General features: G+C 42.5%; 1 long non-coding RNA gene across 1 annotated transcript; it reads right to left on the reverse strand.

Annotated features, from left to right (window-relative positions):
- Positions 1 to 1,408: 1,408 nt before the first annotated feature.
- On the reverse strand, positions 1,409 to 10,508 carry LOC134472378 (uncharacterized). The gene is made up of 2 exons (XR_010042183.1): positions 10,352 to 10,508; positions 1,409 to 1,730 (listed from the first exon to the last, which is right to left on the reverse strand). It is a non-coding gene; the product is annotated as an uncharacterized LOC134472378 (long non-coding RNA).
- Between the last annotated feature and the right edge of the window lie 215 nt (positions 10,509 to 10,723).

Genomic DNA, 10,723 nt, shown 5'->3' on the forward strand with positions numbered 1-10,723 from the left:
CTCTTTTATTATTAATTTCTAGTTTGACATCATAATGGTGAAGAAATATTCTTTGTGAACTTTCAGTTTTTCAAAATTCATTGAGCTATATTTTATTACCCGCGATTACAGTTTATGTTAGTGAGTTACATATAATTTTAAAATATGTGTGTCCTCCTGTGACCTGGTGATGGACTTAGTAGTAGACCTGTTCATTGGTTGTCAGATTCGTTTTTATATTCCCTCAAACTTTCTGAAATTCATTATTTTTAAAAGGACTCATAGTGGAATGCAGATATCCCCAGTGACACTTATAAATTTGTACGCTTCTTCTTTTAAAACCTCTGTGAGGTTTGACTTCGTTATATTTTGAGGCTCTGTAGTTTATTGCAAAGATATTTTAAACCATTATACCATTTTGCTGGGTTCATCATTTTGGAATTATCTGATATCTCTGTCTACAGCAATTATTTTTATCTATATTAATATCACTGTGCCTGTGAATTCATAAAATATCTAGCCATTGTTTTATTAAGCTTTTCTGTATATCTTTATGCTTTCAACTTTATGGTATTGTGCTTTGAGTTTCTTATAGACAGCAGACAGTTTGTTTTTAAATTCACTCTTCCCGTGTCTGTCATTTAAAGTATCTCTTACTCCATCTACCTTCAAGGGAATTCTTAATATATGATGCCTTGCTTTTTTCCCAAGTTATCATTATAAACGAATGAGCACATTTATTGTTTTTTCCTAATATTTTTCTTCTTTACAGTGGGCTTGAATATAGTTTAGGGTCACAAACACATATCTGAGTAATCTTTTTAAATATATTACCTTTTATAGCTATTTTTTCCCTCCCTTTCTTTCTGCTTTTCTTTCCTTTGGTTGGTTTGTTTTAGATATGGTCTTGCTGAATAGTTCAGGCTGGCCATGAACTCACTAAGTTGCCCAAGGTGACCTTGAACTTGCAGTGCTCCCCAATATCAACCCACCAAGCACTGGGATTACACTATAGCTGGCTGCTTCGGGAATCTTACTATAGTTGTGTATTTATCACTTATCACAACCCGCCTGTACCTCATATAACTGCTTCACACATAAAATGTAGAAATGACACTTCCTTTTATCCTCCGAATTTTAAAAGCAACATGAGAGTCATCCAGAGAGAGCTGGGGTAAGTGGTTCCTGGTTCGGAGGGTCAGAATGGACCTCTCAGTTCTTGGAACCCGAGAGTCCAGTCCTTTCTTCACTTTGTTAGGGTGACTGGTAAAATGGCCCTGGCTCCCACACACCTCTGGGGGTGGAAGTTAATGATGTCACAGAAGCAGTAAGGTTCTGAGAAAGTAACAAGCCCAAAGCTCCTAACTCCAGCACCAGCTCCTCTTAGTTATGCTGTTGTTACCTGGACACAACACTCAACCCTCACAACTGAAAAGCAGAGAGATTTATTTTGGCTGATGGTTTTATTCTACAGTTTGCTGGCTCTCACCAGAACTGGCCTGGTGGAAGTGGCCTACGCAGGAAAGGCACTGCTCGCCTCATGGTGGGCAGGAAGAAGCAGAAAGAGGAGTCAGAGACACCCTTTTAGGTCGGGTCCCTGGACCAGACCCGGCTTCCAAACAGTGCATTCCGATCTAACCAGCATAGCAGCTCTTTGATCCAATCATCGTCCAAAAGTCCAACTTCGAACAGGCTGGGCTTTGCGGTGCATCCAGACCCAAACCATAGCCCAGCCCAGAGAGCAGGTTCTCCTAGGGACAAGATGGAATTCTCCATAGAATTAAAAACAGTTTTTGTTGCTATTTGCTTCTTGTCTTCTTAATGTCAGAGCTACACGTTTCTAGGAATTAAAAGGTTTAATTTACCTTGAGAATAAGCCCATGAGAATCAAGAGACATAAAGAGCAGAACATGTTGTAGAAATGCAGGCAGATCAACCAAGCCTGGGGGTCTTGGGCAGCTCCCACCTCACTGGGTGCCAATGAAGGACAAGTTATGTATCAGAGACATCAGGCAGCCTTTGCAAAATTTCCCAACAGTGTTCACAGGAATAATCAATGTATCTGTTCCCCGTTGGCTTACTTCACCTCAAGATACTTCTATGTGTGATTTTTCAACACAAACATGTAGGCTTTATGAACATTTGGGAAACTGTCCTCCTGAAGAGTCAAAACGATTCATATAAGTGGGGTTTTTTTTTAGGAATCATAGTCACAACTGTTACTGACAATAGCATCTTTGGACTTCCCCAAAGTCTGAACTTCTGGAGACATCAGGTGGCTGAGGGTCTTGTTTGGGATTTTCCTCTTGTGCACGGCTAAATTAGGGCAATTTTGGTCTCATCTTCCTCATTCTCCCATACATGGATTCCCACAGCAGCTCCTGTCTCGGAAGTCCTTAGAATGCTGAGCAAATCTTTAGTACGTTAATTTATTTTCTGAGACAGGGCCTTGCTGTGCAGTTCAGGCTGACCTTGAGCTCACTATTTTAGACAGACTGGCCTCAAACACATGGTGCTCTTCCTGCCTCAGCCTCCCAAGTGCTGGGATTAGAGGTGTGCACCACCATGCCTGGCAAGGTTGTCAATTTTTGAAGTTTATTTCCTGTTGAAACTTAAAAGTCCCCTTTCCACTACCATATGTCAAAGCAATGGCCCTCTCCAATGGTACACTTGCTGTCTCTGAAAATAAGAATTCTCTTCTCCCTTCTCAGTCTGCACTCTGTGTGACAGCCTGCCACAGGGGAACCTGGCTTGGGATTGGTCTACATTCTAGAAATGAGCGGAAAATTGTTGCACTGTTGTCTTACAGATGGTTCCCCTTCAGTTTTTATATAGAGCCTGCTGACAAATAAGATTGTGAAATTCGGGAAGCTAATGAATCATTTTCAAGGCATGGTCAATGGGTTTCCTTCCTTAAGGTCGATGAAGAAAAGTCACCAAACTTGAAGTTTGGTCTAAATGATGCAAATTGTCTGCAGAATAATGTAATTAAATTTCCAAAGAGCTGAGCCTACATACTGAGAAATGGATGCAACAAGAGTTGAGGAGCACTGGGCTCTTCCTGTCAAAGAAGCGTCTTTAAGTCAGCAGAAGTCTCACAGAAGCCTTCAGAAAGAAACCTGGATCCAAAAGACAGATGGAGGAAGAATCCAGTCTGCCCAGGCTCCCCTGAAATTGACTCTACATGTGAACAGAATGTCTACCTGGATATAAATAAACAGATGCAAAGATGTGTGGTTCTTCTAAAGGTCTGGGTTGGGGAGATATTGAAGACATGAGTTTAAATCACAAACTACCATTCTTGTTTAGAGAAATTTAATTATCAAGAATTTATAATGCTATTCAGGGTGATATTTATAACAAACCTAGGAACTCAGTTATTGACCTACAGTAGCCAATAAGCCCTCAAAAGTCTTTAAATTGTCTCATAATAATAGGTGAAGAAAACCTTTTTCTTCTGGATTAATGAATCTGATTCTACTGAGAACTGACTCAGAACAGAACACCAAGAAAAGTTGCGTCACACAGTAGAATGCATTTGAAGTACAAGGAAACCACATGGAATCACATCTAAAGCAAGACTCACTGGGCTGAGGGTGCATCTCCAGGAGACATCGACTGAATGAGAGACACTGCCACATAGATGGACCATGACGGCACCTTCCTGCACAGCTTCATGCTAACTGGGCTTCAGGGCTCCTCTGGGTAGAGACTATCACACTATGAAGAAGTAGTTTCCCCCTCTCTGTCACTCCTGGTGCTCCTTAGGGTAGCTTGTGGAACATTATTTCTGAAAAGAATCTCATCTGAACATTATTTCTGATGAGATCCACGAGAAAAGCAATTTTATCTGGGGCTTTATGTACCAAATGAGGAGCTGTCCGTATCTTGTTTGTTCAGACAAATTCTCTCCTGGTGTTTTGAGTGAATTAAGAGTCTATCAGTGTGGCAGTATCTAATTCTCTGGGATTAATCATGGCCCATATGGTGTAGGTTGCTCTTAAAGCACTGTACAAATTTCTGTGTTCTCTGTATATTCTGAATTGAAACACTGATATGATAGAATGAACTTTAAGGCTTGCTGTTTCACTGAAATATCGCGGGGTTTCACTCATGTGTGACTTAAATCTGTATTCACAGAGAAATTTAGGGTTCCTTTACTCTTGGTTAACAACCTGTGAAAGAGAAGGTGCCTCAGTGAACCTTTATAGCATCGCTGTGCAGATAAATGGTTGAACCCCACAGGGGAGGTCAAACAGGTATTGATTTTCTTGATCTAATGCAACACCTAAGAAAGCAGAACAAAGACCTAACCTACAGCATAAAATATACAACATTAGGTAATGCTGGTTAAAATAGACTTTTACCATAGAATGTGTTTCATTTCACAGAGATCTCTATATTGTGTTTAATCTGAGCATGAATATAGAGGAAACCAGATGTTTCGGTTAGCTGTAAAGAGAATAGACACATGGAGAGTACTCAAGGTGTCAGATACATTAGTGCCAATACGCTTATCTCAGAAATCCCATCACACAGCAAAGCCTGAATATTTTTGCCAGTCTTTCCAGTCTGAGATGCAGCCCTCAACACTTGAAACTTAGAGGAGCCATTTACTGGTTCATGTTTCAGTCCTGGCTCTGTGGCAGGAAGGCATGCAGAGGGGTATGGCGGAAGGGAGATGCTTATGGCATGGTGGGCAGGAAGGAGAGAGCAAAGGAGGAGCCAGGGAGAGGAACATAGCCTCCTGGGACACAACTCCCTCCGGTGACCAGTGCTTCTGCCCAAACCTCATCTCCTAACAGCAAGGCAGGTACAAGCTCCATGATCAGTCACCTTCCAAAGGTCCTATAACCGTGGGAGGCTTTAGGGTGCCTCCTCACAAGTACAGACAGCAGGCCTGGAGTCACAGAAGGAAAGGTTTTCAGCGAGCGCTTCATGGTGGAATCATGAGGCCGAAGGAGAGTGACAGAGGCAGGATTCATGGCAGATGGAACAGATCACACAACTTTCACAGTAGTTCAATATATATTTGGTCTTCCTCTTTGTTTCTTGGCATGAAACTAAAATCCTTGGAACTTTTAAAGTCTCAAGGATCTTTTTGTTTGCAGATCAGGTGATTAGTTATTTCCAGTCTGTCAGTAACTCCTGGATAGGAGTGACCACCAGAAAGCTGAGGGCAGGATTAAAAGTTGGGACTTTGAGCCCAATTCCCAACTCCAGAGAAAGTCAGGAAGCCACATTCATCACCAATGGCCATTGGCTTAGTCCATCTTTTTCTGCCTGATATGGCCTCCACCAGAACCCCAAAGGACAGTCTTTGGGGATATCTTCCAGAGGCCTTTGTGAGTGAAGGTTCCTGGGGTACCCAGAGTGGGCATGAAAGCTTGGGGTCCTTTTGCATACTGTGCCCTCTACATGTCTTCAGTGGGATCCTTTGTGACATCACAATGATGTAGTAGGGCCACACTAGAACACTGACCTTCATGGGAACATGGTGACCTCTGTCAGCAGCCTATCGGGCAGAAGCACAGGTACTAATCACCTGGGTACTGTGGAGGACACCTACAGTGTAGACAAGGCCTTGGAACCCTGGCCTCACCTGTGGGCCCTGAAGGGATCTACAGATAGATATTTTACAACTTAGTGTAGCTAGAAGGCAGCAAGCTTACGTACCCTGTGGGTTCAGTGCTTGCATTCTGATGAGGTGACATCCCGGAAACTGTGGTTACAGAAGTCTTCCCTGTTGGTTATTGTTGTGAGAGTGTAGGAGAAATTGAATTTGAATTTCTCTTCACTCCTGCATCCCCCTGTCAGTAGGAGCTTTGTAGCTGATTGTGATGTATGTTTCTGTAATCCCAGCTCTCTGGAAGGCTGAGGCATGACATTTCCAACTTCGACCTCAATCTTAATAAACTAGCAACTAAGTGGGACCCCAATGCTAGGGATGTCGTTCAGGGCAAAGAGTCTGGGTTCAATAACCAATAGTGAGGAGAAAAGACAAGAAAAAAAAAGTATTTCTAAGGCTTTCTCTTAAGATTTACAGAAATTTCTTCTGGTGACATAAAGATAAAATAACTTGGATATAAATTCCTCCTCACAGGATAATAGACTCAGTCTCATCCATCTCATTAAAACTTTTAGGTAGTGTGGGACCACAGTTGTTTTAATGTTGTTTATTGATAATATCATTTATTGTTGCTTTGTGGCTGTCTTCTCAAGGTTTCCCTGCTCCCGTGTAGAATGACCAGGGGGAACATCTACCTGTCATATCTCTAAGTCCATTAGTAAGTGGCTCTGCAATTTCTTTTGCTGGTGTTTCATTTATTTTGTTTTTGGCTTTTGTCCTAAAACTCTATGAACATCTTTGGTGAAAAGATTGGCAGGAGGCTCTGTTAAAACTCCCCCCCTTGTTTATGTACCTCTTACTCCATGCCTGGCTGCAGGTCATTTACAAAAAGTGAGGAAAGAGTTGAGATCACATTGGTTTCAGGATCTAATCTTGAGACATCTCACTTAACAACTACCAAGGATGAGGATTAGTGCCCAAGCTATTTGTATAGGAAGACTTTGGAAGTAGTCTCTAAAATATGCACTGTTTGTAGCTTTTCTGAATCTCCGTTACTCTGAATTTCTCTCCCGTTTATCAGTATTTGTACTTTTTGGTACTTTCCTTTTCCCCCAGATTCTAGATTCCTATTAATGTCTAAAATCATCCATACAGATCAGATAGCATGGGTTATATGTTGCCAGGGCCCTCTCCAGGTCATTGCTAAATATTTGTTTATCTCATTAGGTTGTTGAAATTAGCCTTGCCTTAAGCTTTCAGCTCAGACAGAGATGGAGCAGGACAGCTCCTGAAAGCCTTGTCTGCGATAAAGGGAATTAATATTCAATGCTGTTGATCTGCAGGTTTCCTGGCTTAGCTCAGGGGAAGCTTGTGTCACAGAGAGGGGAGAAGGAGAGGAAAATTGCACAGAACTCAGGACAAAGAACACTCTGCTACTAATTTCAAACTGTGCTGTTGTAAAAGAGATATCATTTCAAATATCTTACATTTTTATTTATGTTGATTAATATTTTAAAGAACCTATTTGAGCATCTTCCACTTGGGAGTTTATTTTTCCAATTAAAATGTAGAGCAGTGAGCGGAATTCTATTTCCATTTTGGACTAAAGAGTTTCTTATCTGAACAGTTTTATTCTTATTAACTACCACTGTGATATCAAGTTTTTCCTTGGTGAATCTGAACTCCTTAGAGAGTCATCTGTATTCAAACTATAATGAAAATCCACATAGGAGCGATGGCTGTAGCCAGAATAAGTTGTGAGGTTCCGTTTAGGCTGGGAAACCTCATATTACCACGGTAACAGGCCGAGGAAAATGTTGTCTATGGATCATGTTTCAAATGTCAATCTATTATGTGTCCTCACTCAACATGGGGTCAAACATCTGTGATTCCTGACAAACAGAGGCTGATGCAGGTCTGACCCAAGCCTAGGTAAGTGCTTGCAGGATACCAGAGAGACACTCCTTGTGTGCTCTGTGTCATTGACCCTAGGCAAAGCCTGCCTAAAAAATGACCCCGGGGAGGAAACTTTGGCTCACCTCAGGCTCTGTAAGTTCAGTTCCAGGAATGGATGTGTAAGAGTTTTTATCAAATTCTTCCCCCACAACATCATCCAACAGACCCACTGCAAATGGCCACCACCGATGTTAGTGATGCTGCCAAGGAGGGCGGGTGTATCTCAGAGCTTGGTTCTGTGTGCTCAGGACAGGATGGGAGGCCACTCTGCAGGCATAGCCCAGTCACAGAGCCAGCTCCACATGCCCTGGTAAGAAGTCAGGCTCTCATACCAGAGGATTGGCCAGAAGCTAGAATGATTTAACAAGTTATTTGCTCTGGGATCCGTGATGCCTCAGAAAACTGCTTCTCCAAAAGAAAAACAAGTTCCTGAATTAAAAGAGAAAGTAAGTGGATGGATTACATAATAGAACTGATAAAGTTAAATAGACTGCATTTCCCCCAGCATGGAGAAGGAAAAGATGGATACGTGTGTGAATGAAGATTCAGGAAGTCAATGAGCTACAGAAGAATACAGTAAGTGAAGTAGGAGAGGGCCAATCACCCGGTGCGATAGGATGGTGCAGAACACAGCACCCCACACAGGCAGGAGGGAGAATAACCTAGGCCAGACACAGGATTGCAGCTGGTACACCTCCAAATGCCATGAAGAGTTCCAAGGGGCATAACGTGCTAAGGACAAGGTGTGAGCAAGAGTTGTCATGAGCATTTAAATTAAAAATGTAGCACAGCAAGAAAGGCACTTTCATAACTGCCCTCAAAATACTTCTGATCCCTTGGAGCACACTTGTCTTGTCCCCCATCCTCGCCACTTCCTGCAGCAACTCCGGAGTCCACTTTCCTGGGGGTCTTTAGCTCCCCTGTCCGGGCTGCCTCAGTGTCCTGACTGGATTCAAAATGTGTCCTTCTCACGGTCATTTTGACCTTAAGGAAGAGCCAGAAGTCACATGGGGCCAGGCCAAGAGATAAGGGAAGTGGGGACATGGCATAATCATGATTTTAGGCAGCAGCATTCACCATGGTTTTCACTTTGTGAAGACATGCAAAGCAAGGGAAAATCATGCCAATCGACTCCTTCAAATTTCTGATTAAAATGGTTTTTGATATATTAAATAATAATTAAATATGACCTAAACAGACATATGTATATGACTTAGAATGCAGATTTTTAGTGTTATTATTTATGTGATATTTTATATTTGCCTCTACATGCATGTACATGTATTTGTGTGAAATTCTACCAAAATCGAAAGCTTTATTTGCATATGATACCCAGACAAATCTAAAGCTGTTTGGACTTACTTCTATATTAATAGGACTTGAGAACATTCTTAAGGTTATTATCTCTCTGTTTAATCACAAGGCTGGTTCTGCAATGATCTTTACTACTGATACAATGAAAATATTATGCAGATTGCTTTATTAACTTAAAAAAGTTTATTCATGCTGTAAGAACTCTGTTATTGTTAAAGAAGAATCATATTAAAATCTAAATAATATCGGGAAGTCAGATGACTTATAAAGATTAGAGCAGAAGAGAAATAATCTCACAACATTATCTTTTGGTTCTGTAGTAACTTGAAGTAGGAAGGAAGAAGTAAAGACAGGTAGAAGGCAGACGAGGAAACTCCGCTCTTCACCTCTGTCAGTGCCCCCTACCTCTGGGTGAGATTCCAGCTCAGTCCTGCAGCAGACCTGGCACTCACTGAGGAGTGTCTATATTACAAGGTTTAGTAGCCCTAAATTTATCCAGTGCAGCTCATCTATCCTCAAAACCCAAGCTAAGAGTAACCAAGTTTTCAGGCACACTCGGGTGCCAGCTTCTACAATGGACAGTTTTGGAAAGTCCACTCCCGAGTAACACCCAGAAGTCACCAAAGCTGCACCCTCACAGACCGCCCCACTCTAGGTCAGACCTCCCACACTGAGCAGGAAAATCATCTCCCAATGGGGCCCAAGGCAGACCGCTTCCAACCAAGGATGAGTGCATAATGGGAACTTAGTGCCCCCCAAGCCATGCAGACTTCTCCGGAGCCATGGAAACCAATGCTGAAGTAACAGTTGGATGGATCCTGCCCACATCAGTTCATCCATAAAAGCTCGTCCCTGTTTTTGTGGAGTGGCTGGATTGTACCCCTAGGTCAGAGCAGGTCTCTTCTAGCTGGAATCTTTGCCCTACTACCCCATACTTTTTAAGTCTGTCTACTAACCTTCCTATGGCTCATACTGGCACTTACTTATATTCCTAGTGTGAATCTAGAATCTCCTCAGAGGAAGGGCATGGTGACACATGTCTCCAGTACCAGTGCTCTGGGAGGCTGAGACAGGAGGATCAAAAGTTCCAGCCCAGCATGTGTTGCTTAGCAACTTAGCAAGAGCCTGTCTTAAAACAAAGTTTTGTTTTGTTTTTTTAAAGACCTGGGTTGTAACTCAGTGTGAAAGCCTTGTGTTCAATCTTTAGCATGCACACACACACACACACACACACACACACACACACACACACACAAATACACAGAGGTATTTTTATAAGCCAGAAAATATTTTAAACCCTGATTTTAAAAAAGCTCCTTCAAAAACAGAATCACATTAGAGCAGCATCCTAATCTGTATAGAATTAGGTGCTGTGGGGGTGTTTTTTGGGTTACCCACAAACCTGAACCTTCAGTGGCCCCAGACCTCTTGCTGGTGAATCTAGGTATGCAAAAGGGTCAACATGGACTGACTTAATTCCCTGAAGGAGGAAAGTTGTGCTTAGCTTGTCCACTTCCTAATCCCGTAACTCACCTGTACAGCCCAAGTGGTAGCCAGCATCATCCTATCCTTTGCAATTTAGATGGGATTGGTGATCCGGCCTGCAGACCAATCCATGGGTCTCACCTGGAGAGGGGATCGGGGATGGGGGCAGGGCAAGAGAAAAGAGAGAGGGAGACAGGATGCGATTCCAATCGAGTCTCGTTTATTTTTAAAATGGCTACCACTTATAAAGGGTGGGGGGCGTGCCAAGGGCAGGAAGAGGGCACAGAATGTTATCTGATAGGTCATCATCACATCCGGATATATGACGTAAGCAGGAGAGGATTATGGGTAATGTAGGCAGACATGAGGATCATGGGAAATATAGGCTGACACACAAAATGCCCTCAGGCAGGAGGGGCA

Source organism: Cavia porcellus, unplaced genomic scaffold (genome assembly GCF_034190915.1).
Source record: "Cavia porcellus strain 051 isolate PalLab524CR breed Dunkin Hartley unplaced genomic scaffold, mCavPor4.1 scaffold_23, whole genome shotgun sequence".
NCBI lineage: Eukaryota > Metazoa > Chordata > Mammalia > Rodentia > Caviidae > Cavia > Cavia porcellus.